This window comes from Eubalaena glacialis, chromosome 12 (assembly GCF_028564815.1).
Source record: "Eubalaena glacialis isolate mEubGla1 chromosome 12, mEubGla1.1.hap2.+ XY, whole genome shotgun sequence".
Classification (NCBI taxonomy): domain Eukaryota; kingdom Metazoa; phylum Chordata; class Mammalia; order Artiodactyla; family Balaenidae; genus Eubalaena; species Eubalaena glacialis.
In genome coordinates this window covers 97,725,324-97,753,150 of record NC_083727.1, presented here as the reverse complement: position 1 = coordinate 97,753,150, position 27,827 = coordinate 97,725,324, and the positions used below count along the sequence as shown (strand labels likewise).

The window sequence follows — 27,827 nt, the reverse complement described above, 5'->3', positions numbered from 1 at the left end:
TTGTCAGACCATGTGTGGAAATCATATTACAGTCCATCTAAAGGAAGTAAAATGAAAATACTGAAATAATGTTTTCCTAACATTTAAGATAGTCCTACACATTTCAAGAGCCAGATTTAAGAAACATTTTAATTCATATTCAGGTTCAGATGATAGTTTTCAAAACATCCATTTAATGGCTTTGGGTGTTTGAGAGACATTGGTCAGCAGTATGATATGCTGAAAACATGTTTACCTTGACCTGTCTCTGCCTTTATGACAGTGATACTAATCTGCCCGGCAAAGGTGTACTGTCTCCCACACAGACACACTGGGCTAACAAACCTGCCTTCAAGTACAAGTGTATATTGACTATGAAGACACTGGGTCTATTATATTTCCTGCATACCTTTTTAACACACTAGGATATGTACATTTCTACCTTATTGTTGGGATACTCTAACATAAAAATTCTAGAACCTAGAAACTGCTTAACTTTTCATTAAAATGGAAATGTAGATGCACAAATGCTGAAAAACAGCAGTATTACTGGGCTGGCCAAAAAGTTTGTTTGGGTTTTTCCGTAAGATGTTACACAAAAACCCAAATGAACTTTCTGGCCAATCCAATACTACAAAGAGTGTGATTAAGTACAACATCTCACCCTTCTGCATAAATTCCCATGCGCTAGGAATAAAATCCAAATACTCTTCCGTGACCCACAAGGCCCCACTTGACCTGTCTCCAACTACCTCCCCAGCCATATCTCTGGCCTCTCTTCTTCTCCCATCACACTTCAGCCACATTGTCCTTCCTTAAGTCCTTCAGTGGCCAACTTTTTCCCTGCCTTGGAGTCTTTGCACTTTCTCTTCACTCTCCCTGGAATGCTGACCCCATGTCCTCACATTGCTAATACATTCTTGCCTTCCAACTCTGAATGCAAAACATACCTCTTCACTGATTGCCCATTCCAAGTGAAACCCAACATGCTTCTAACCCTCTTTTACAATACCCCATTTCATACTCTTCATAGCCTTAACTCTATCTAAAATCACCTTCCATATATTGGTTCACATGTATTTTGCCTGTCTACCTCCTTGGTATGTAAATTGGAGTATTACCTGTCTTATTCTCCACTGTATCCTTAGCTCCTAGAAAACTGCCTGGAACATAGTAGAGCTCCTCATATATTTGCTGGAAAGAATACACAAGCTATTCAAACCATTTAAATGCAAAATAGAAACTCCCAGAGGAGATTAAATATAATCACATCTGGATGGTGGCAAAAATTGCTATTGGGAAATTTTAAAAATCCTTTCTTTTATCTGGTTGCTTTGCCTATATAATATGTAAAAAAGATTTGTTTAGGGTTTTTTTTAGCTTTTATTTCCATCAAATTTCCAATACCAGCCAGACATGCCATAAAGCTTTGCATTAACTTCTGAGGGCAGAATGAATAGCACAGCCTGCTCTAAAGTGATGGAAACACACCTCCTTGAATCATCTGTGGGCATATGCATGTTCAAGTGTAGGAGGCCTACATTATAGAAAACATTGTCAACTGTGGAAACACTGCAGTAGACTGAACTGAAAGTAATTACAAAGTCCCAACCCCCATTTCTGTCAAAGGAGCAAAGAGAGTTGTAAGTACAGTAGTAAGAGAAAAGATAAGGATGAGCAGCATTATGCTTCATCTACACTTAAATCTATGTCTCCAGTTTAATCTCTGACCTGCACTTCAACCCATGTCTGAAGATGTATAAAGAACATCCTAAGATACCATGGGACCACTCAAGCCTCAACACATCGACAGTTGGATTCATTTTTCTCCTCCACAAAACGGTCCCCTTCACACACTAGAAAATGTGCAATCACTTTTCATGCTTTCTTCTCACTGTGCTGCATGTTCTTATATGCACTGGATCCACCCAGCCTGCCTCCTTGAAATGTCTTTTGGCTTTAGTCCTTATCTCTGTCCCAGAGCTCCCACTTGGCCTAGATCCATGTCATTTCACATCAGGACCATACATTCCTCCTCTTCTGAGATGGGATGGTGGCCCCTAGAGCTTGACTCTAAACCACAACTGAGGTTTGGAACATGGCCTTGCCTCTTGAACTCTATCATCACTTTTATCCTCAGAATTATGTCTCTGTAGAAATGGCTTAGAGCAGTTATCTGATTGGAAGAAGGGGCTAGAGGACTTATTTTAAGGCTTCATGTGTATAGCATGTTAAACAAAGCCAGGCAAAAATATTCATTATTTAATCAAAGAGTAGGTTGAAGGGCTAATGGAAATGATGGGGATGACGAAGAGCTAAAAGTCACCAAAGCCACCCCTTGTCTCCACTGATACTTAGGATCCAATTTGCCCTATTTCTACACATACTGACCACGGTTTCTTATTCGTGCAGAGGAAAGTATGGTGTATTAAGAGCATAGGACTTTAGATTACAGGATTAGGATCAGAATCTCCTAACTCTGAAGTCCAAGTTCTTCTGGCTATACTACATTGTCTCATTCAAGTGTAAACACAAAGAGACATGATAGTGTGTATCTCTGTATTGTTTTTCTAAAATAAAACTATTTGGTTACTAATCAACCTAGGGTAAGACTAAATTATAATTTTAAAAAGTAAAATTGTTTTTGATTAATACATACTGACCATTGAAATGAAAGTTTTAGTAAATCTCATAATAGATGGAAAAAGATGCAGGCTTACTCAAAAAATAGTTCTTATTTCATTTGTTGAGGAATATTGACATGTTGAGAAAAACATTACAGCCAAATTCAAACATTGTTAATTCCTCAGTGACAAAATTTTGAACCTCAGTAGATGCTTACACTTAAAGAAAGTACAAGAAGTTGTTACTAGTGGTGATTAAATAATTCTTAACAATGGTTGCTGTGATACACTAGCTCAGCTGGCAAGAGTAGAGCTGATCAGGGTGACATTCAAGCTTACCACATGTTGGGTAGTTAGTTCCAGTCTGCTCCACTGCCACAAATTGCACACCTAACTCTTGTTACCAATTAAAGTGTATGACTGTGGTTGTAAGGATGGCCAAATCTAGGAATGTAGCATCTTGTGACAGCATCACTACCAGAAAAAAAAACCTTAAATTCTATGCCTTATTGATGATGAATCAATAATGTCATTGATGCACAAATGTAGATGACGTTTTACCATACTCTCTGAACCTACCCTTGGTGCACATTATTTTTCTAAAAAGGAAAGATGAACATATTTTTCAGTGCCCAGAAAAAAAAATATATATATATATATACTAAAAGTCTTTATTCTGACACTTTCCTAATACATCTAATTCTTTATTTCCAGTTACTTACTCAGTTGTATATTGGTTTCTGTCAATGAGGCTAAACAGAAACTACTACAGTATCTGCATTTTCAAAAGTATCTCCTTCAGAACTGTTTTCTGGGAACACACGTCTGAAAAGCCCAAAATGTCTACACTCAAAGGTTTTTTACAATACAAATCAAAACCACAGATAACTAAGAAAAAAAAGATGATAAGATGTACTTTCTATCTGTATAACTAGATAGCATCCCTCCATATTTTAATCCCCTCTGGAAACACTGAAAGAACAAGGGAAAGGTAACGAAGATGGAGTCTGGTGAACCCCACATATGTATCCCTTCACAACACCTTCTGTTGGTGATTTTAGTTTAATTTTTCCTCAGTTTGTCTACCAGTCAAAATCCCTGTATTTCACTAATATTGCCATAAGAACGTCACATATTAGTTGCTGGTAATTATGAGGCTTGCCTAACTAGTGGCACTTAGGGTATTCTTTCAGGAATCCTAAGTTTATCCTACCTTCATGCTGTGAGTTTCCCCTGTGTCTACAACTTCTTCCAACACCATACTTTGTGTACCTACAGATCTTTAAAGCATGCTAATTGACCACAAGCTTGACCCATGTCTTCATTTGTATCCAAATAAACATCCATATAAATTGATATATAAATGTTTTACTTAATATTAAGAACAAGTATGAGAAGGAATGTGACATATAGGAAAGTACACGAGGCCAGTGTCCTAGACGGCCCTTACTCAGCTAGAACCCGGATGAGAGTACCAATGGTCATGTGCCTGTGATTCTGAGGTGTAGATTTTATGAGAGCATCATGGGCTTTTACTGCTCTCTACTGGGTAGAAAATAGATTAGGCGTTCTTAAATGAATAGGTACTTCAGAAGAGAGTGAACACATTATTTTTTTATCTTATTTCTCTCCTCATATTAGGGAGATAAAAATTCCAATTCCCCATTCTACCTCTTTACCTATAAGATGACTATGACTTAGAATCCACATCCTGAGTGTGTATTTCAAGATGATAGATATACAATGATATCTTTATTTTAAAGTTTGCTTTCTCTCACATTTACAAGTCACTGCCAGCAAATGGCATTAATATCGTAATTTCTTTCCACATATATAGTACTCAATGTTCAACCAACAATATTGTCATGTTGGTGTTGTTAAAAGAAAGTCCCCTGTCTCTAACACACACACACACATTCATGAAATACTAACAATGCTTTGAGGATATTTTTTAAGTTTCAAAACTAAAAAAAAAAGACAGAAAAAAACAGACTTCACTTTTGGAAAAGAATCTAGAAATCAGAGTTTTGAAAAAGAAACATGATGCCTCTCAGACATTACCATCATAAAAACAGAAAAAGTCACTCTGTTTTCCTGATTAAGGAGATTTTTCATTCCAAACACTGATGTCATAGCTGCACTGTTGTCCTGAGATAGTTGATTAGGAAACAGTATTTACTCCTTCATCTATCTGCCTTCTGTGTGTCATTATATCAGTAAAGAATAAAAGCAACTTTGAAAAAAAGAAAGAAAGTTTGGTGATATGAAAGAATTTCCACTTGTACAAAGACAAATAAAAGCACCTAACAAAAACACTGCACCTCTTCAAGGACAGGAATTAGCACTTTGTCAGAAAGCAGCCTAAATCCCCTTCATGCTGGGCACCTTTCATGGACTGCAGCAAAAGGGAGAAGGGAAACCACTGCAGAGGATACTACCCCAGACTGAAGGAAAACTTTAAGCATGGGGTACTTTCTATTTATTGCCCCCAAAGTAAGATACCTGAAGTATAAATCTGCAAGATGAAAGCCCCCCAAGGCTTCCATGTCACCACAGAACATCATCCAGGCCCATCAGCATGGTAGGCTGGCCGGCCACAGCCCTTGCTGCTACTCAAGCCCATTGTCCAACCTCTTTACTTTGCATTTCATAGTTCAGATACATAGTTGAACTATTGCTTATAGTTCAGATACACGGAATTGCCAATGCATGATTCTGTTTCAGGCTTTCCTGTGGCCCATATTCACTGCCTGTCCTTCCCTCCCTGGCTTCTGCACTTCCTGTTAGTACTTCAGGGTCCAACGCAGGTGCCAGTTCTCCTAATGTTGTAGGGAAAAAGGGGCGTGAGAGGATGGTCACGTCCCAGGTCTTGAGTGAGTCCCTGGGATGGGCCGCCAAGTGAGAGTCCTTGGCTTCATGCAGGAAAGGATTCAAGAGCGAGCCACAGTAAAGTGAAAGCAGGTTCCATAGGCAGAGTGTAGGCCCTCTCAGAAGGTGAGAGGCCAGAGGGCATGGGGTCATATCTAGAAAAGTGGGAATGACAGGAGGTGTGCCGGTGGTTAGTCTTTATGAGCTGGGTAATTTCATAGGCTAATGAGTAGGAGGGGTATTCTAACTATCTTGGAGAAGGGGTGGGGTTTTCCAGGGATTGGGCCACTGCCCAATTATTGGCCTTTTATGGTCGACCTCATCAGAACTGTCCTGGCACCTGTGAGTGTGTCATTTAGATGCTGATGAGCATATAATGAGGCTCAAGGTCAACTGGAAGTCAACTCATCCACCATCTTGGGCCTAGTAAGTTCTAACCGGTTTTTGTGGTATCCTGTTCTTCTTAATGGTTGTGCCATTCTTTGAGTGACTGTGCTCTGCCCCCTTCCTTCCTGTATCACTAAGGGATCTTTCCTGAGCATCAGCTCCTTGTATCCCAAAGCTAGAGCCAGGTTTTAATTCTTTAATCCCACAACAAGCCTTTCCTGCTTTCATCATAACTCTATTTTGCTTTTCATTTAACGGTTAATATGCCTGTCTCTTATCAAGGGAAAGGATAGAGTTTGTATCATCTTTATATATTCAATTTCTAGAATCTCATCTCATTTTTCACAGGACAATCGACTGAACTGGCCTGAGCTGTGCTGAACCTGCTCTCTGGCCTGGTCAGTGAATCAAACCTGTTGGCCTAGGCTTTAGAAGAGCACTGGGGTGTCTTCCATTTCTAAGATGCTATGGTGTAAAGCATTCATGTCCCACATTTAGAAAGAATTTATGCTATTGATTTGAACTATCTCACTATTGATGTGAGACTATCTTAGACCTTCCAACTCAGGCCACATCTTGCACCATTTAGAGCACGTTATTATTAACATTAAAGTACTTTAAACATAACCTATAATTACCTGTTTTTTGCTGATGTTATATGCATTGAATTTTAAGAACTACTCAGATTTGTTCAGCTATCCAGCACAATTATCTGTCACCTCTCCCCATGGCCCAACATATAAATGATCAAGTAATATACTGCATACATTAATATATTCATAGGGGAAAGTTCTAGGAGGCAAGTACAGAAGGCTGCTAATCTGCTAGATTTCTCCAGGAGTTGAGATTATAGGGGCCTCTCACTTTTTACGATAAATATTTCTAAGATGTTTATATTTGTTAACAATCGCTAATTAACTTCATAAGAAGAAAATAATAATTAAAAAATAAAAATACATAACAGAGGCAAATGGATATTATGTTTTAGTAATTCTCTCTCTTAGTAGCAACAAATAGTGTTCTCTATATATTCAGGACTACGTTTCTTCTCAGAATCATGGTCTGGACTACACTGTGCTTCATCTACTCTTCTATTAAATCATACTTCAGGCCATCAGGTTTAGAAATTACAGCAGAAAATGGAAGTATAAAAGACCGAAAGTTGGAAAAATGTTGATGATTTGGCAAATATCCTGTGGATTTTTAAATAACATATGAATTCTTAAACAACTATTCAATTGTTTATCTGAAAATAAATATTATCAAGAACTTTTTCTCAGTTCCAGTAAATGAGTTAGCTTTTTCCATCTTTCCCAAGGATGATTTCCATGCTTTCCTCCAATTAGTTAGTACTGAAAGCTAATTTGACATATTAACATCAAGCAGCTTTTTTTCTATTACATGTACATATGTTTATTTTAAAGGAATATTTTGGTGTTTGAACTTAAAAATTCACTCTTTAATAAGTTCTCTATTAATTGCTTATAGGTCTTTTATGCAATATATCATTCAGACATTTGCAAAATTGCTTCGTGGGCAGTCACTTTAGCAATTCTTTGGTGATTGGGTTCCCCCTTCTCCATGATTATAACTGAAAAAAATCATTTGATGCAGGGAAAAGCTAAACATCTATAAACCTTATTTGTTTGTACATACAAATATCTTGCTAGATATGAAAATTGTTTTCTAAAATATTTAGAATCGCCAAAATAATACACTTAGAAAGAATTTTTTAAGCCATCTCGGCCCAGAGATTGATGTGAGAATCTCTAGGACACACAGCAGGTTAGTAAGGCAGGGCTGGTTAGTTAGCTAGGGCCTAGATCTCCTGGCGCTCAAAACTATGTTCTTCCCTTCACAGTTGTTTTTATGCTCAGAAAACTTCCCCAGTCCTAATTAACCTTAATCCTATTTATTCATACCACATTTATTATTTAGCTTCTACAATGTGTATTTCCTTTAAACAAGAATTTCTTTGAAACAGTTCCTACAAGAAGGAGTGAGAAGTGATGCCAAGTTTTGTTATTGTTATTTTAACACACAAGCCACCCCTTTTAAATTTTCATCACTAAGCCTTAGATGCTATGCTTCTGACATGAAATTTTAGGAGTTTATTGTTATGGTTTTAATAGATTTCAGAATGTGACATAGCCATGGGAATAAGAAGTCATACTGCTCTGTAAAGTCAGATGAGGAAGGAAGTGAAATGCCCTTGTTTTGACGTTGGTCTTTCTTTAAGATGTTCCACCCAGAGTCTGATCCTAGAAAGCAAGGTGATTGTATCTATCCATCTGCCCTTGATCCACTGGAGTTAACACGTTGTTGGTTAAGATAATTATTCACTGTGAAGCAGAACCACTATTTCTAGGTAGCTGATACTCAATCAGTTGTGAAGACAAGATGAAGAATAGGTGAATAGCCTGCTTTGGTTTTATGTGTAATCATTAGACTACTATGACTTTTAATTTTTTGCATCTGACTTACCCTCATAAATCTATAATAACATTCCTTTTTAATATATTGGTATATCTTATAGTTTACAGTAAAAAAGGTCATTTCCCTCCAAAGTGAAAGCTTTTACAATGAGTGGAGAGAAAACTCTCAAGTAAAGTAAGCTTCCAGAATCTACAGAGAAATCAAGACAATCTCTAGTTATTTGGAATATTCATTATGTACAGAGTTACAGAAAAACAAATTAGGTATTATTTAATTCACTGAGTGCAAACTTTATTTAGAAAAAAAATGCTTATATTATACTACTAATTTAGTTTAGAATTTTTTAAAAATTCTCTAATTCACAAAAAAATTATATTAAATGAAATACTGTTGAATAAATAGTAATAGAATTAAGCTAAGTATTTCAAATAGCACTGGGAAGGATATTCCTAAATACACAACCAACATTCTACATGAGGCCTTACTATGACATACACATTCCTTATTTACTGTGACATTATAATAATATGTAGCCTTTAAAACTTTAGGAAGTTATTAACTTAGGAGTTAAATGTTTGAAGTATTCCTTTATAGAATTGTTCTACTGATGAAACAAATTTCTCCTTAAGTTAATCATTTGAAAATCACTTCAAAATGTAGCCAAGAAAAATTGTTTCTACCTACATTTATTTAATAGTGACAATTTCTACATCCAGCCACACCACATACGTTAATTAGGTTTATTCTAAAGAATCCTCAGTTGGGAACCTTGTTAATGGGTCTTGGTGTACATTAATGTCAGCATTCTTTGGGAGTCATTTTCAAGGGAAAGGAGCACACAATTTTCTCTGAGGGGTGTCTCTTGTCAAAAGACTTTCAACTACTTTATGAACAACATTCAGAAGTTTCATTTCCCTGACATTCAGAGCAACGTGTGCTGCTCATGTGAATTATGGTGGTGGGAAATCTAAATAAAACTAGAGAATGTGTAATAGCCAAAAATATAATAGTTTTCATTTTCTTTAAAAAAATTTGAAAAAGAAATAGAAGGAAGGGAAGAAACTTTCATAACATTTCTGATCTCTATATTCTCTAATGCTAAGGAAATAAAAATAATATCAAGTCTACCCAATAGTTTGAACTATATACACCATATTGCAATATCTATCATTTACAAATTATACAATTTAAATCATGTATGGTATGCTACCTATAAATACCACGTGTTTATAAAACATTTTTTTCTTGAAATTATAACAGGAGGAGGATAAATAGGCTTTGGTTCTTATTCAGTTGATAATAAAATGTGAAGTGACCAGTCAGTGGGCTTGTTGGAGCAGGGGCCATATTGGGCCTCCAAGTCCTCAAGGCCAAGGGGACCACAACCTTAGCAGTGTGTTTTGCCCCTGTATGGGACTGAGCAAGAATGCCTACACGGAACTACAGGTATACTGATGGTCTGCATCATGGATAGCACTTGTCAATGTCGTGGAGGTACAGTTTGGCTGACAGTCTGGTTTGACAAATCCACAGCCATTACGGGGTCTCAAATCCAACCATATGGTGGATAGATTGGGACTGCCCAGCACATACATATCTACCTGATGGTACCTGTAGGAAAGTTATAAACAACAGCCCGTTGGCTTCCTCTAAAGTGCAGAAGCTCTTCATCCTCTTCCACTTTTTTCCTGATGCAGATTCAGTCCATCATCTAAGTCTTATCTCCTCCTTGAAATTTTCCTAGGTTTTTCTTCTTATGCATAGAAAACCTTTGGGAGATTGCTGGGTATGACCCAGTAGTTTTCATTTGAACAACTAGCCCAGATGATTCAGTAGCCCAAATATATATTTACAGAATTGCTCTCTACTAAAAATGAGAAACCTTGCAGAATTTTATGTAGAAGAACTGACAAAAATTAAGTTATATTTTCAAGCAATCACTCTGGCTGCTCTATTGAGAATAGATTCTAAGGGGCCCATAGTAAAATCAAGAAGACACAATAGAGCTTTTCTGCAGTAATCCAAGCAGGAGATGATGGTGGTTCTCACCTTGGTGGTTGTAGTGGAGGTGGTAAGATGTAGACAAATTCTGGATATATTCTGATGATAAATTCAATGAGAATTTCCTGACATATTGAATGTAGGGTGAGAATTAGCACTCAAATATAACTCCACAGTATTTGCCTAAACTAGAAGTATGTAGTGCTATTAAATGAAATGAAAGAAGCTTCAGGTGAAGTAGGTTTGGAGAGTAAAAAGAGACCAGTTTGGTTTTGGAAATTATGAGTTGAGGTGATCTATTGGACATTCAAGTGGAGATATTAAATCGGCAGTCTGATATATAGGACGTGTTCTTTTAAACCCTAAGAGCAGGCTTTGGGAGCCATGTTCAGAAGAGTTGCTCTGTAGCCCTGTGGGATCAGGAAGTTCCTTAGAGTACTGTCTTCCTACTTCCCACATCCTGTCTCCATGGCTCTGGGCCCTTTTGCATTGTCCTGTCTTTATCTCCTGGATCTGGACTGCATGACCAACTCAGAAATCCCAAAGAAGTTATTAGGAGTTCAAGGTTCACGCTCCGAAACGAAGACTGGCACCCCAGGTTCCCACTTGGTTTAGAGAAGGAAATCAGAGAGTCAATGTGAGTTAAGAGCAGGGAGAGCTGGGTGAGGTGTCAAACAGGTGAATCACACAGGCAAAAGGGAAGAATGAGATGTTGGTGTAACAAAGAGAAAGAGGCCAAAATAACAGTACAGTGGAAAGATGAAAAGAACAAGAGAAGGCAGGCAGGCATAGAAGTCTCTGAGCGAGTGATGTCAGTAGCACGGCAAAGTGAGACACTTGCTTTGTCTCTCCCCTTCTACCTACAACCAGCAAAGCATCAAAGGTGCTCCTGCCCAACACATCAGGATGCCAGAGAATTCCATAAATCTGTACATGTAAAGGTGGGTGGCCTGGAAAACATAAAAGAGGTAGAACTAGGGGAACAGTGGAAGCAGTTCCTTTGATCCTGGCCTCCAGCTATGGCAGCTGAGTCCACAGCCCCAGAGAACCTGGTCACAGCAGAGAGATGACGCACATGACTCCAGCCTTCCAGACACAGCAGCACCCATAGCCACAGGTAACTGGATAGCAATAGCAGTGGGGCCTGGGACCCCATCTCTCCAGCCACTGAGGTGCCCATGACTCTGGGGTCCCTGCCCCCCCCCACTCTCAGTGGTGGAGCCTGAAAACCTTACCACATAGGCCACTGCAGAGGAGCTGGGGCAACCACAGCTCCCCCCTCACCTACTCCCTCCCTCCAGGGGTGGAGCTTGCGATTCAGGGGATCCTGGAGGCACAGGAAGAGCTCACCGTGCCAGTGCCCCAGGTGATGATCGAGCAACACTGGCAGTAGCAAGGCATCAATGACCCCAGAGGCACAAGAAACCACAGGGCAACAGCTTTGACAGAGGCAGCGGAGAGTGGAAAGTGCTGACTCTCAAATATCACCAGAGGCAGCTTAGGCAAGAGAAACCAAAAACTTGTGATACAGCGCCACCTAGAGTAAAACAAATGAAATGCCTCTAATTTCTAACATCAAATCATTAGAATCAAGTAGAAAGGTGACCATTACATCAAGTTAGCCAGCAGTGAAACAACTTACCAAGCACCATAAAGAAACTTAGTAACCCTGTACCACAAAAAGAAAATGACTATTCTCCAGAAACCAAAGTTAAAGTCACAGAAGATTGAAATCTAACTGATAGAGAATTCAAAATAGCTGTCATAAAGAAACAATGATCTGCAAGAAAAGTCAGAAAGGCAATTCAATTGCCTTTGAATTTGAGCTCAGGAATAAAATTAATAAACAGAAGGAATACTTTACCAAAGAGAATGAAACTCTAAAAAAGAACGAAACAGAAATTCTGGGGCTTTTCTGGTGCGCAGTGGTTAAGAATCTGCCTGCCAATGCAGGGGACACAGGTTTGAGCCCTGGTCTGGGAAGCAACTAAGCCCTTGTGCCACAACTACTGAGCCTGCACTCTAGAGCCTACGAGTCACTACTGAGCCCGTGTGCCACAACTACTGAAGCCCGCTCACCTAGAGCCCATGCTCTGCAATGAGAGAAGCCAATGCAATGGGAAGCCTGTGCACCACAGCAAACCACAACTGAAGAAAGCCCACGTGCAGCAATGAAGACCCAAAGCAGCCAAAAATAAATAAATGAAATAATAAATTTATTTAAAAAAAAGAAATTCTGGAACTGAAGAACTCAATAACCTAGACAATAATACATTAGAAAGCATTATAAAGAGAGAAGACCTCATAGAAGAGAGAATTAGCAAGATCAAAGATAGAAAAATAGAAATAATACAAGTAGAAGAGTAAACAGAATCAAGACATAGAAAAGTGAGGAAATTCTATGAGAGCTATTCAGCTCTTTTAGGAAGGGCAACATTTGAGTAATGGGTATCTTAGGGAAAAAGAGAGGGAGAAGGGAAAAAAAGAGTTTATTTAAATGAATAATAGCTGAGAACTTCCCAAACCTGGAGAAGGAACTGGGTATACAAATTCATGAAGCTAAGGGAACACCTAATTACCTCAATGCAAAAAGACCTTCTCTGAGGCAGATTATATTAGAATTGTCAAAAGTCAATGACAAAGAATTTTAAAGGCAGCAGGGAAAAAAGGATGGTAACCTACAAAAGAATTCCCATTAGGCTATCAGCAGATTTCCCAGCAGAAATTCTATAGGCCAGGAGACAGTGGAAAGACATTCTCAAAATACTGAGAGAAAAACTGTCACCCAAGAACACTCTATCCAACAAAATTATCATTCAGATATGAAGAAGACATAAAGACTTTCCCAGACAAACAAAGCATGAGAGAGTTCATCACCACTAGACTTGACTTACAAGAAATGTTGAAAGGAGTTCTTCTACCAAACACAAAAAGGCAAAAGTACACAAAACTTTAAGGTGATAAATAGACAGACAGAATAAGAAAATTGAAACTCCGTATTAGAGTAGGTTTTAAACACTTTATTATAACATAAAGGTTAAAGGGAAAAAAAAACAGAAAAAATAACTATAGCTACTTCAATTTGGTAATGACCTCAAACATAAAAATGCATCATTTGAGACAAGAAAAACACAAAAGAGAAAGAGAAAAAGGATGGAATCCATATAGGTAAACAAAGATAAGACACAATCAGTAGAAAAAAGACTATTTTACCTATGAGAAGTTATTTTCAAACCTAATGGTAACCACAAAACATAAATCTAGAGCAGAGACGTGAAACATAGAAAAAGAGGAAACTGAGAAAAACATCATAGAAAACCACCCAAAATGGTAGACAGAAACACAGAGAAAAAGAAACAATGGAGACATAGAGCAACCAGAAAACAAAAGATAAAATAGCAATACTAAGTCCTCATTTATCAATAATCACCCTAAATTTAAATAAATGTAATTCATCAATCAAAAGACACAGAGTGGCTGGATGGATTGAAAAATAAGACCCAACTACATTCTGACTTCAGGACACTCACCTCAGCTCTAAAAACAAACATAGGCTCAGAGTGAAGGGATGGAAGATGATACTCCAAGAAAATGGCAGCCAAAATAAAGAGGGTGTAGCCATACTCATATCAGACAAAATAGACTTGAAGCCAAAAAGGTAAAAGAGCAAAGATGGACAGTATATAATGATAAAGGGGACAACAAATCAAGAAGACATAACAATTATTAATATACATAGGAGCACCTAACATAGGAACACCAAAATATGTAAACAATTACTGACAGGACAAAAGGGAGAAATTTTTACAACAACAAAATAATAGTAGGGGAATTTAACACCTCATTTACATTAACAGAGAGGTCATTCAGACAGAAAGTCAACAAGGAAAGAGTGGCCTTAAATAAAATATTAGACCAGAAGGATTTGATAGATTTGTACAGAACATTCCATCCAAATGCAACAGGATACGCATTCTTCTCAAGTGCACATGGAACTTTCTCAAGGAGAGACCATCTGTTGGGAAAAAAACAAGTCCCAATAAATTTTAGAAGACTGAAATCATATCAAGCATCTTTTCTGGTCACAATGGTATGAAACTAGAAATAAACTATTTGAAGAAAGCTGAAAAATCACAAAAATGTGGAGGCTGAACAACATGCTAATGAACAACTATTGGGTCAGTGAAGAAATCAAAGGAGAGATCACAGCTTACTTGAAAACAAATGAAAGTGAAAATACAACATGCCAAAATCTGTGGGATTCAGCAAAAGATTTACTAAGAAGGAAGATTACAGTTATACAGCCCCAACTCAAGAAAAAAAGAAAATTTTCAAATAAACAATCTAACCTTACATCTAAGAGAACTAGAAAAAGAACAAATGAAGCCTACAGTTAGCAGAAAGAAGGAAATAATAAAGGTCAGAGTAGAAGTAAATAAAATAGAAACTAAAAGACAATAGGAAAGATCAATGAAACTAAAAGCTGGTTCTTTGAAAAGACAAACAAAATTGATAAACCTTTCACTAGACTCAGAAAAAAAGAGACATGTTTCTGATAAAATCAGAAACAAAAGAAGAGAAATAATAATGGATACCACAGAAATACAAAGGATTATAAGAGAATATTATGAACAGTTATATGCCAACTATTTGGATAACCTGGAAGAAATCGACAAATTCTTAGAATCATAAAACCTTCCAAGACTGAATCATGAAGAAGTAAAAAAATCTGAATAAACCAATCACTGGTACAGAGGTTGAAATGGTAACCAAAAACCTCCCCCCTCCAAAAAAGTCCAGGACAAGACAGCTTCATAGGTGAATTCTACCGAACATTCAAATAAAATTTAATACCTGTTCTTCTCAAACTCTTCCAAAAATACTGAAGAGGAGGGAATGCTTCCTAACTCATTTTACAAGGCCAACATCACCCTAATACTAAAACCAGACAAAGACAACACACAAAAAGAAAATTACAGGCCAATATCTCTAATTAACATAGACCCAAAAATCTTCAACAAAATGTTAGCAAACTGAGTACAACAATACATTAAGGGCTTCGCTGGTGGTAGAGCGGTTAAGAATCCACCTGCCAAAGCAGGGGACATGGGTTTGAGCCCTGGTCTGGGAAGAGCCCACATGCTGCAGAGCAACTAAGCCCATGCACCACAACTACTGAAGCCTTCGCACCTAGAGCCTGTGCTCCACAACAAGAGAAGCCACTGCAATGAGAAACCCGTGCACAGTAATGAAGAGTAGCCCCCACTCACCACAACTAGAGAAAGCCCATGCACAGCAACGAAGACCCAACGCAGCCATAAATAAATTAATTAATTAAAAGCCATAGTATTCAAAACAGCATGATATTGGCAGAAAAACAGATACGTAGATCAATGGAACAGAATAGAGAGCTCAGAAATAAACTCATGCATATATGGACAATTAATTTATGACAAAGAAGCAAAGAACATACAATGGAGAAAGGATAGTCTCTTCAGTAAATGGTGCTGGGAAAACTGGACTGCCACATAAGAAAAGAAAAGGAAAGGAAAGGAAAGGAAAGAAAGGAAAAGAAGAAAAGAAATCAGATGACTATCTCACACCATACACAAAAATCAACTCAAAATGCATTAAAGACTTAAATGTAAGACCTGAAGCCATAAAACTCCTAGAAGAAAACATAGGTAGTATGCTCTTTGACTTTGGTCTTAGCAATGTCTTTCAGGTCTGTCTCCTCAGGCAAGGGAAACAAAAGCAAAAATAAACAAATGGGACTACATCAAACTAAAAAGCTTCTGCACAACAAAAGAAACTGTCAACAAAATGAAAAGACAACCTACTGAATGGGAGAAGATATTTGCAAATGATATATCCAATAAGGGTTTAATATCCAAAGTATATGAAGAATTCATACAATTCAACAACAAAAAAACAAAAAGCCCAATTAAAAAGTGGGCAGAGAATCTAAATAGACATTTTTCCAAAGAAGATATGCAGATGGCCAACAAGCACATGAAAACATGCTCAAAATCACTAATTATTAGGAAATGCAAATCAAAATCACAATGATATATCACTTTATACACATTAAAATGGCTGTTATCAAAAAGGCAAGGAATACTAAGTATTAGTGAGGATGTGGAGAAAAGGGAACCCTCATGCACTGTTGTTGGATGTGTCAATTGGTGAAGCCACTATGGGAAATAGTACAGAGATTCCTCAAAAAACAAGAAAAGATCTACCATATGATTCACCTATCCCATTTCTGGGTATTTGTCCTAAAAATACGAAAACACTAATTCAAAAAGATACATGATCTTCTATGTTTATCTCAGCATTATTTACAATAACCAAGATATGGAAACCACCTAAGTGCCCATTAACAGATAAATGGAGAAAGAAAATGTGGTACACACACACACACACACACACACATACAAAATAAAATACTCCCCAGCCATAAAAAAAAAAAAAAAAGAAATCTTGCCCTTTGTGACAACATGGATGGACCTGAAGGGTATTATGCTAAGTGAAATAATTCAGATGGAGAAAGAACTTATGATTTAACTCACAAGTAGAATAAACAAACAAAAAAACAATCAAAATAAAAGAACAAACCAAACCAAACAAAAACAAACCCTTAGAAACAGAGGACAGAATAGTGATTACCAGAGGGGAAGAGGCAGGGGGAAGGCAAAATGGGTAAAGGGGATCAACTCTATGGTGATGGATGGAAACTAAATTCTTTGTGGTGAGCACACTATAGTGTACACAGAAGTAGAAATATAATGTTGTACTCATGAAACTTGTACAATGTTATCAACCAATGTTACCTCAATAAAAAATAAACTGAAAAAAGAAGTCTCTGAGACTACAATTAAAATTTGCCCAAAGGGACACATCAGGAATTGACCATTTTCTACATTTAAAATGAGGAGGCTCTCCTCGGGTGCTCCTCACCAAGAGGAAAGGTTGAATCTTCACACTTTTCTTTTCAAAAAGGTTTTTGGACACTAAGTTTAATTTTAAAAAGCAAACTATCATCTTTTAAATCTTCTATTAAAAACAGAAATCCCAAAGATATCAGGTAATCCTACAAAGACTGCCAGTGTGCTGTATTTAAGGTCTGTGGGATTTAATTTTTGAGTCCAGTGTTTGTCGACATTGATTGAAACTGATTACCTGCTTGATGGTGTTCTTGAAAAGTGGCAGGTACTGAGGACTGCCTCAATAACACCTACAGCTGCTGCTGGCCCAGCTTGGCATGTTGTTTACATGTGCCAATGGTTGGCATCTTTAGAAAGCTATCCAGTATCTTATGTCCTCAAAGATCCAGTTAACAGTTCCAAAGACTTCAGCCAGCAGCCTATTAGGATCTGTAGACTGAGTTAAATATCTGCTACAGTATCTCTTGACTTAAATTACAAAAAAATAAAATAAAATAAATCACTTTACCCCATGTTCCCCTCAAGTCACCAAATTTTATAGAAAAACTTCTCAGGATCTAATTTCTTTTCAACTCTCTCTTGAATCCACTCCAGTGAAGCTTTTTCCCTACTATCTCACCAATTAACCTCAAGTTGCCAAACCCAATGAATAATTCTCAGTTCTCATTTTATGTGATGTAACAACTTTTAACATGGTTGATCAACTTCCTCCTTCTAGAAAATGTATTTCATTTTCCATCTGGGACATTACTGTTTCTGGTTTTTCCCACTGGCTTCTTCTCAATCTCTTTTGCTGATTCCTCTTTATCTTCCTGACTCCTGAACAATAAAGTGTCTCCAGGGCTCAGGCCTTGGAACTTCTTTTGACACTTACTCTTAGAGTGATCTCATCCAGTCATGGCAGTAAATGCTCTCTATACTCTGATGACTTCCAACTTTATCACTCCTGCCTGAATGTCCCTGTAAATCCAAGTGTTAAATATTCAACTGCATTTTTCACATCTCCACTTGGATTTCTAATACTCATCTCAAACAACATATCTAGAATATCTTGATTTCCCCCCAAAATCTGCTCCTCTAAAACTCTTCCTCACTTTAGTATTGGAAATTATGACCAGTTCTTCCAATTGGTCAAGGGTCATACTTGTCTCCTCCCTTCTCTCATACTCTACATCCAATCCAACCTCAAGTCAGCTATACCTTCTAAATGTATTTAGAATTCAACCACTTCTCACTGCCTCCATGACTCCTACTCTGATTTAGATCACCAACATCTCTTACCTGCATTATTTCAATAGCTTCTTACCTCTGCTTCCCTGTATTCTACTCTCATACAGAGATCCCCTAAACACTCAAATCAGATGAGATCAAAACTCTAGACAAAATGATACAATGATTTTTCCACCACACCCAGAATAAGAACTAAAATTCTTACCCTGACTTATCAGATCAATTCTATGGCCTGTCTGACCTCATCTCCTCCCTGCTTCATTTCTCTACTATGTTGCAGCCACATTGACCCTGTTTCCTTCCTCTTCTTCAACACAAGAAGGATGCTTCTGCCTCAGGGCCTTTGAACTTGACCTCCTCCTGCCTGGAGCATCTTCCCACAAATACCAGCATGGCTCAATCTTACTTTCCTCTGAACTTATTCAGTTCTCACCCCTCACCTTTTTGGGAGGCCTTTTTTAAATATTGCTCTATAAAAGAGCAATTTCCTTTCTTATTTACTCTCTATTTCCCTCACCCTGCTTTAATTTCCTTCAGAAGTTTTATTACTCCCTGACATTTTATGTAATTGCTGATTACCTATCTCATCCTCACTGGAATGGAAGCTTCAAGGTAAATATTTTGTCTCTATGTTTCACTGCTGTATCCACAGTATTTCACTTAGAATAGTGCCTGGGGCTATATAGAAGATAGTTAACAGATATGAGCTTAATTATTTAATTAATTAAATAAGTGTCTTTATAGAGTCTATTTAATGCCAGCTGGAATCATTCTTTCCTCCCTGGTATTGCTCCTGAATCCAGCTGCCGGCGCTGCAGAGTATCTCTAAGTGCTGGCTCAGGTAACCATCCTAATTCCTCATGCCCCAGGAATATTTCTGCATAGCATGGTATAGAGGAGAAAGAAAGAAATTGAGATTTGCCTATTTAACTATCAAAGTGGCCCAATACCTATGCCAGGCACTAGACATCCAGAGATGAAATCTTTAGAATGCATACTATGAACAGTTTAGTTGGGTGAGAAAAACAAACCAACACTTGAAATACATTATTTAAGCCCCATAATAGAGTATGTAACGCATTCTATGGGAGTATAGAAGAGGGCCCTCAACCTTACTGTGGTAATCAAGGAAGTAGGAAGTAAAGAATCTCAAAGATTATGAAGATTGCCAGGTATTAGGACACTCTAGGTATAAAACATAACTTGTGGAGAGTCTTCAGGGATTTAGAAGACTGCAAAGCAAGAAATAGACTAAAGAAATAGACAAGAGTCAGGTCAGTAAGAATATGAATACCATGGTGAAAGAGTATATATTTTATCTTGAAGTTGACAGGGAGCCACTGAAGGGACTTAAGTGAAAGAAAGAAATGAGTAGGATTTAGTCCTGGCCCTGCTTCCCACTGACCAGGATTTAGGTCATGTTATTTGATGCAATTCGTATCCAATTGTTTAGCCGAATAAAAGCCTTTGTTCAATCAAAAGGTATCCAGAACCAACACATAAATCAGATAAAACAGAGCACTCTGGCTGAAGACTTGCCTCTTTGGCCCTTTTACACTTTGCAGCAGTCTCTGGGGCCCTTCCATGAAATCCTCAGAGCTCCAAGGATTACAGGATAATAAACCACCGACTTTACACTTCTCTGTCTTTGTGCCAAATTCAACAATCTCCAGCAGGCTTAAAATATGTCTTTTCTATACAGTCTTACACAGTTGATTTCCCCCAAAGGCATTCAAAAGCAATCTTTTTAGATTATTTGATTATGCAAAGGTGTCAAATTTTTATTTTCACTTTTGCACAAAAGAGTTTGTTTTACTAAAAAAAAGAAAAAGAAAATTCTTCCAGAGAGTGACTTTTACACTAAAAAGGAGAATTACAGATATACTTGTTAGATTAATTATAAGAATCATTGCATCTTAACCAGCTGTGCATGTTAAAGCATAAGCAAGAGTCTGTTAACCAGTAGTACTGCAAACAAGGGAACATCAACTATCAAAGTTATGCTTCAAACATAAAGTTGTTTAAGTATGTTATCAGAAAAAGCTAGATAATGAGGTTTTGTTGCCCTTCAGGTTTATTCTCCTCAGATACTGTACCCCAGATGTCACCTTTTGAGGAAAGCATTCTTTCTCTTCATTTTGTTTAATACGTAACAGAAGTCTCCTGCTCTATGATTCTGTTAGTTTAATTAACACTGTCCTGGAGAAGTACTTCTACTTCTCTTTATATATGGTAAAGAATGGACGTTTGGAGAGAAGATTAGGAGATTACAGCACGAAAAAAAATGGAATTACAGTGGAGGTATCAAGAGTTGTGTCCAATTCCCATTCCCATTGTACTCCATGGATCTTCAAGAATCTAAGGCATTCTGCCTTTTCTGCCTAAAGGAAGGAAGGTCACAGCAGAAATACTAAGAAAAATGGTCAGTCTGGGATTTACCATCTCAGAAATAAACAATAGCTTAAGCGGGGAAAAGAAAGTTTTAAATTTAAAAATTCAAAATCCTGTAGGACTCAGGGATTGAAATTTATGCCCCCAAATTAGGTGCATGTGTTAATTAGAGCAGAGGCCACCCAAAGACATCAACCTTCTAATCTTGAGAAACTGAATATGTTACCTCACATGTCAAAAGGCAAATATGACTCTGCTAAGAATTTTGAGAAGGGAAGATTATCCTGTATCATCCTGATGGACACAGTGATAGCGAATTCTATCAAACATTTAGAGAAGAGCTAACACCTATCCCTCTCAAACTCTTCCAAAATATAGCAGAGGGAGTAACACTCCCAAACTCATTCTACGAGGCCACCATCACCCTGACACCAAAACCAGACAAAGATGTCACAAAGAAAGAAAACTACAGGCCAATATCACTGATGAACATAGATGCAAAAATCCTCAACAAAATACTGGCAAACAGAATCCAACAGCACATTAAAAGGATCATACAACATGATCAAGTGGGGTTTATCCCAGGAATTTAAGGATTCTTCAATATACGCAAGTCAATCAATGTGATAAACCATATTAACAAATTGAAGAATAAAAACCATATGATCATCTCAATAGATGCAGAAAAAGCTTTCGACAAAATTCAACATGCATTTATGATAAAAACTCTCCAGAAAGTAGGCATAGAGGGAACTTACCTCAACATAATAAAGGCCATATATGACAAACCCACAGCAAACATCATCCTCAATGGTGAAAAACTGAAACCGTTTCCACTAAGATCAGGAGCAAGACAAGGTTGCCCCCTTTCACCACTATTAATCAACATAGTTTTGGAAGTTTTAGCCACAGCAATCAGAGAAGAAAAAGAAATAAAAGGAATTCAAATCAGAAAAGAAGAAGTAAAGCTGTCACTCTTTGCAGATGACATGATACTATACATAGGGAATCCTAAAGATGCTACCAGAAAACTGATAGAGCTAATCAATGAATTTGGTAAAGTAGCAGGATACAAAGTTAATGCACAGAAATCCCTTGCATTCCTATTCACTAATGATGAAAAATCTGAAAGTGAAATGAAGAAAACACTCCCTTTTACCACTGCAACAAAAAGAATAAAATACCTAGGAATAAACCTACCTAAGGAGACAAAAGACTGTATGCAGAAAATTATAAGACACTCCTGAAAGAATTAAAGATGATACAAACAGATGGAGAGATATACCATATTCTTGGATTGGAAGAATCAACATTGTGAAAATGACTATACTACCCAAAGCAATCTACAGATTCAATGCAATCCCTATCAAACTACCATTGACATTTTTCACAGGACTAGAACAAAAAAATCTCACAATTTGTATGGAAACACAAAAGACCCCGAATAGCCAAAACAATCTTGAGAAAGAAAAACGGAGCTGTAGGAATCAATCTCACTGGCTTCAGACTATATTAGAAATCTACAGTAATCAAGACAGTATGGTACTGGCACAAAAACAGAAATATAGATCAGTGGAACAGGATAGAAAGCCGAGAGATAAACCCATGCACATATGGTCAACTTATCTTTGATAAAGGAGCCAAGAATATACAGTGGAGAAAAGACAGCCTCTTCAATAAGTGGTGCTGGGAAACCTGGACAGCTACATGTAAAAGAATGAAATTAGAACACTCCCTAACACCATACACAAAAATAAACTCAAAATGGATTAAAGACCTAAATGTAAGGCCAGACACTATTAAACTGTTAGAGGAAAACATGGGCAGAACACCCCATGACATAAATCACAGCAAGATCCTTTTTGACCCACCTCCTAGAGGAATGGAAATAAAAGCAAAAATAAACAAATGGGACCTAATGAAACTTAAAAGCTTTTTGCACAGCAAAGGAAACCATAAACAAGACCAAAAGACAACCCTCAGAATTGGAGAAAATATTTGCAAATGAAGTAACTGACAAAGGATTAATCTCCAAAATTTACAAGCAGTTCATGCAGCTCAATATCAAAAAAACTAACAACCCAATCCAAAAATGGGCAGAAGACCTAAATAGACATTTCTCCAAAGAAGATACACAGATTGCCAACAAACACATGAAAGGATGCTCAACATCATTAATCATTAGAGAAATGCAAATCAAAACTACAATGAGACATCACCTCACACCGGTCAGAATGGCCATCATTAAAAAATCTAAAAACAATAAATGCTGGAGAGGGTGTGGAGAAAAGGGAACCCTCTTGCACTGTTGGTGGGAATGTAAATTAATACAGCCACTATGGAGAACAGTATGGAGGTTCCTTAAAAAACTAAAAATAGAACTACCATACGACCCAGCAATCCCACTACTGGGCATATATCCTGAGAAAACCATAATTCAAAAAGAGTCACATACCACAATGTTCATTGCAGCTCTATTTACAATAGCAAGGACATGGAAGCAACTTAAGTGTCCATCAACAGATGAATGGATAAAGAAGATGTGGCACATATATACAATGGAATATTACTCAACCATAAAGAGAAATGAAATTGAGTTATTTGTAGTGAGGTGGATGGACCTAGAGTCGGTCATACAGAGTGAAGTAAGTCAGAAAGAGAAAAACAAATACCGTATGCTACCACATATATCTGGAATCTAAGAGAAAAAAAAATGATCATGACGAACCTAGGAGCAAGATGAGAATAAAGGCACAGACCTACTAGAGAATGGACTTGAGGATATGGGGAGGGGGAAGGGTAAGCTGGGACAAAGTGAGAGGGTGGCATGGACATGTATACACTACCAAATGTAAAATAGATAACTAGTTGGAAGCAGCTGCATAGCACAGGGAGATCAGCTCGGTGCTTTGTGACCGCCTAGAGGGGTGGGATAGGGAGAGTGGGAGGGAGGGAGACGCAAGAGGGAAGAGATATGGGGATATATGTATATGTATAACTGATTCACTTTGTTATAAAGCAGAAAGTAACACACCATTGTAAAGCAATTATACTCCAATAAAGATGTTAAAAAAAAAAAAACTTGGGGTCTCAAGCATGTAGCTGGTGTGCACTGTTGGATGTTTAGTAAATTTTGAAGCTGCACAAAGATGGAAGTCAAAAGTCAAGATTGAAAATTTGTAAAGCAGAGGGAGAGATTTCTCACATCTCTTGGTGGTAAGAAAACAATAAAAGTAGAAATCAGTAAAAAGATAAAAATTAGAAAATTCACAAATATGTTAAATTAAACATCATGCTCCTGAAAAACCAATGAGTTCAAGAAGAAATCAAAAGGTAAAAAAAAATATTTTGAAACAACAGAATGGAAACTTATCAGAAAAACTTATGGGATGCAGCAAATGAAATTCTAAGAGGGAAATTTATAGCAGTAAGTGCCTATGTAAAGAACAAAGAGGGAAGAGATGAAGATGGTGAAGTAGGAGGATGCTGAGCTCACCTCCCTCCCTGAACACATCAAAAATACATCTACATGCAGAGTAATTCTCACTGAAAACAAACTGGACATGGGCAGAAAGACTCTTCTACAACCAAGACTACAAAGAAAGATTCACATGGAGTCAGGTAGGAAGGAAGGAAAAGCAAAAATGTCGAGACCTGTACCCCTAGAAGGAAACACAAAAGAAAAGGGAAATATCGGGGGCTTGGAGTTCCTCCCTGGGGAGTAAGAAATCCGAACCACATATAGCGCATCCGAGCCCTAGGATCGAACCCTGGGAAGGCAAGTCCCTTCATCTGGTCTGAAAACAAGTGGGATGTATAGGAGGGCATAAAAAATGAGACTCTGCTAGTGAAGACCATGTACATGATCGCTTCCTCTTGGGAACAAAGCAGAGGAGGCAGATTGAAATGGCCCAGAGCTCTGGCCAGTTTCATCTGACCATCCTGGCATGTACCCCGGCCTGCACTGTGCACACACCTTGGCCCCTCTGGCTCTGGGGCAGCTCCTCACTAAGGCAAAGCCTGCTGCTGAAGAGAGTGCACACTTGGGAGGGACAGACCTGGCTTGTACCTGGAATTGCTTCTGAATGGGGTGAGGGCAGCCATTGCTGGCAATCTTGGAGACAGTGAATCGGGAGCTGTCTGGAGCTCTGACTGGCATGCTGGAACTGTTACAGTACACAACCCAGCCCACACCAGGCACTTGTTACAGACACTCTTGCTTCAGTGCTGCTTCCCTTTGGGGCAAAGGTGCCAAGCTGGAAGGGAAGAGAGCACACACGTGAAATGGAGCCAGCTCAGATTCAGCCCTCAGGGCTTCTGTTCCAGCACCTTGAGACACACCTCCAACCCCAATAGGGTGGTGACAGCCATTGAGCATAAGAGAAGCCACAGCTCACACCTGGCCTTGGCTCTAGCTCCTCCATCTCCAGCTCCACCACCCACAAATATGATAGCTACAAGCACACCTAGGGGGAAGACATGACCAATGCTCATTCAGATCGAGTTCTCTCACCAAAGCCACTGTCAAATTAGAAGAGAAGAAAAAACTGTCACTATTTGCAAATGACATGATACTATATATGGAAAACTCTAAAATCTCCATTAAAAACTATTACAAAAAGTTTCAGGAAACAACATTAATATACTGAAATTTGTTGCTTTTCTATACACTAATACTAAAGCATCAGAAACGGAAATGAAGAAAACAATCCCGTTTAAAACCACATCAAGAAGAACAAAATGCATAGGAATAAACTTAACCAAGGAGGTGAAAGAACTATACTCTGAATTCTCTAAAACATTTATGAAGGAAATTTAAGATGATACAAAGAAATGAAAAGATATCCCATGTTCATGGATTGGAATTATTAATATTGTTATAATGTCCATATTACCTAAAGCAATCTAAAGATTTAATGCAGTCCCTATCTAAATACACATGACATTTTTCATAGAACTATAACAAATAATTCTGAAATTTATATGGAACCACAAAAGACCCCAAATAGCCAAAACAATCTTGTGATAAAAGAACAAAGCTGAAGGTATCATGCTCTCTGACTGCAGACTGTACCACAAAGCTACAGTCATCAAAATAGTATGATGGTGGCACAAAAACAGACACATCAATCAACGGAACAGAATAAAAAGCCCAGAAATAAACTCATGCTTTTATGCTCACTTAATCTATGAAGAAGGAGGCAAGAACATTCAATGTGGTAAAGACAGTCTCCTCAATAAGTGGTGCTGGGGAAAATGGACAGTTAGATGTAAAACAATAAAATTATAACATTTCCTCACACCATATACAAAAATAAAGTCAAAATAGATTAAAGACCTAAATGTAAGACAAGAGACAATAAAAGCTCTGGAAAAAAAATAGGCAGAACACTCTTTGATATGAATCATAGCAATATTTTTTGGATCTGTCTTCCAGGTAAAGGAAACAACAGCAAAAATAAACAAATGGGACATAATTAAACTTGAAAGCTTTTGCACAGAAAAGTAAACCACCAAGAAAATGAAAACACTGATTAGGAAAAAATATTTGTAAATGATATGACAGATAAGGGGTTAATACACAAAATATAAAAAGAACTCTTACCACTCAGTATCAAAAAAAAAAAAATTAAAAATGAGCCAAGATTAAAAGGTGGAATTTGAACTAGATGATGCCTTTCACATTTTAAATCCTGTGACTTGGTGCCAATGTTGTGGGGTTCAAAAAAAAAAAAACAAAACACCAAGGTCTGAATAATCATTTTTCCAAAGAAGACATACAGGTGGCCAACAGGCACATGAAAAAAATCTCAACAATCATCAGAGAAATGTAAATCAAAATCACAATAAGCTATCACCTTACACCAGTCTGAATGGTTATCATCAAAAAAACCCCACAAATAACAAATGTTGGCAATGATGTGGAGAAAAGGGAACCCTAGCACACTGTTGGTATGTATGTAAATTGGTATAGCCACTGTGGAAAACAGTATGGAGGTTTCTCAAAAAATTAAAAATAGAACTACCATATGACCCAGCAATTCCACTCCTGAGTGTATATCCAAAAAAACAAAAATGCTAATTTGAAAAGATAACATGCATCCCAATATTCATAGCAGCATTAATTACAATTGTCAAGATATGGAAGCAACCTAAGTGTCCATCAACAAACAAATGTATGAAGAAAATGTGCTACATATATACAATGGCATACTACTCAGCCACACACAAAAAAATGAGATTTTTCCATTTGCAACAACATAGTTGAACTTGGAGGGTATTATGCTAAGTGAAATAAGTCAGAGAAAGATAAATACTGTATTATATCACTTATATGTGGAATATAAAAAATAAAACAAATTAGTGAACATAAAAAAGAAACAGACTCAGATATAAAGATATAAAGAACAAACTAGAATGAAATTGGACATTTATTTCACAAGAAGATCAACTCAAAATGGATTAGAAACTCAAATGTAGGACTTCCCTGGTGGTCCAGTGGTTAAGAATCCACCTGCCAATTCAGGAGACACAGGTTCAATCCCTGGTTCAGGAACATCCCACATGCCCATGCGTCACAACTACTGAGCCCATGCTCTGAAGCCCATGAGCTGCAACTACTGAGACCGTGTGCTGCAACTACTGAGCCCATGTGCCTAGAGCCCTTGCTCTGCAACAAGAGAAGCCATCGCAATAAGAAGCCCATGCACCGCAATGAAGAGTAGCCTCCACTCGCAGCAATGAAGACCCAATGCAGCCAAAAATAAATAAATAAATGTATTTTTAAAAAACTTAAATGTAAGACCTGAAACTCTAAAACTCTCAGAGGCAATTGTAGGGGGAAGTCTTGTCATTGGTCTTAGCAATAATTTTTTGATTTGGCACCAGAAGCAAAGGCAACAAGAGCAAATATAAACAAATTGGAATATATCAAACTAAAAAGTTTCTGCACAGCAAAGGAAAT

General features: G+C 37.6%; 1 pseudogene; it reads right to left on the bottom strand.

Annotated features, from left to right (window-relative positions):
* Positions 1-25,022, bottom strand: part of LOC133102270 (nucleolin-like) — a 52,844-nt pseudogene extending 27,822 nt beyond the window's left edge.
* Between the last annotated feature and the right edge of the window lie 2,805 nt (positions 25,023-27,827).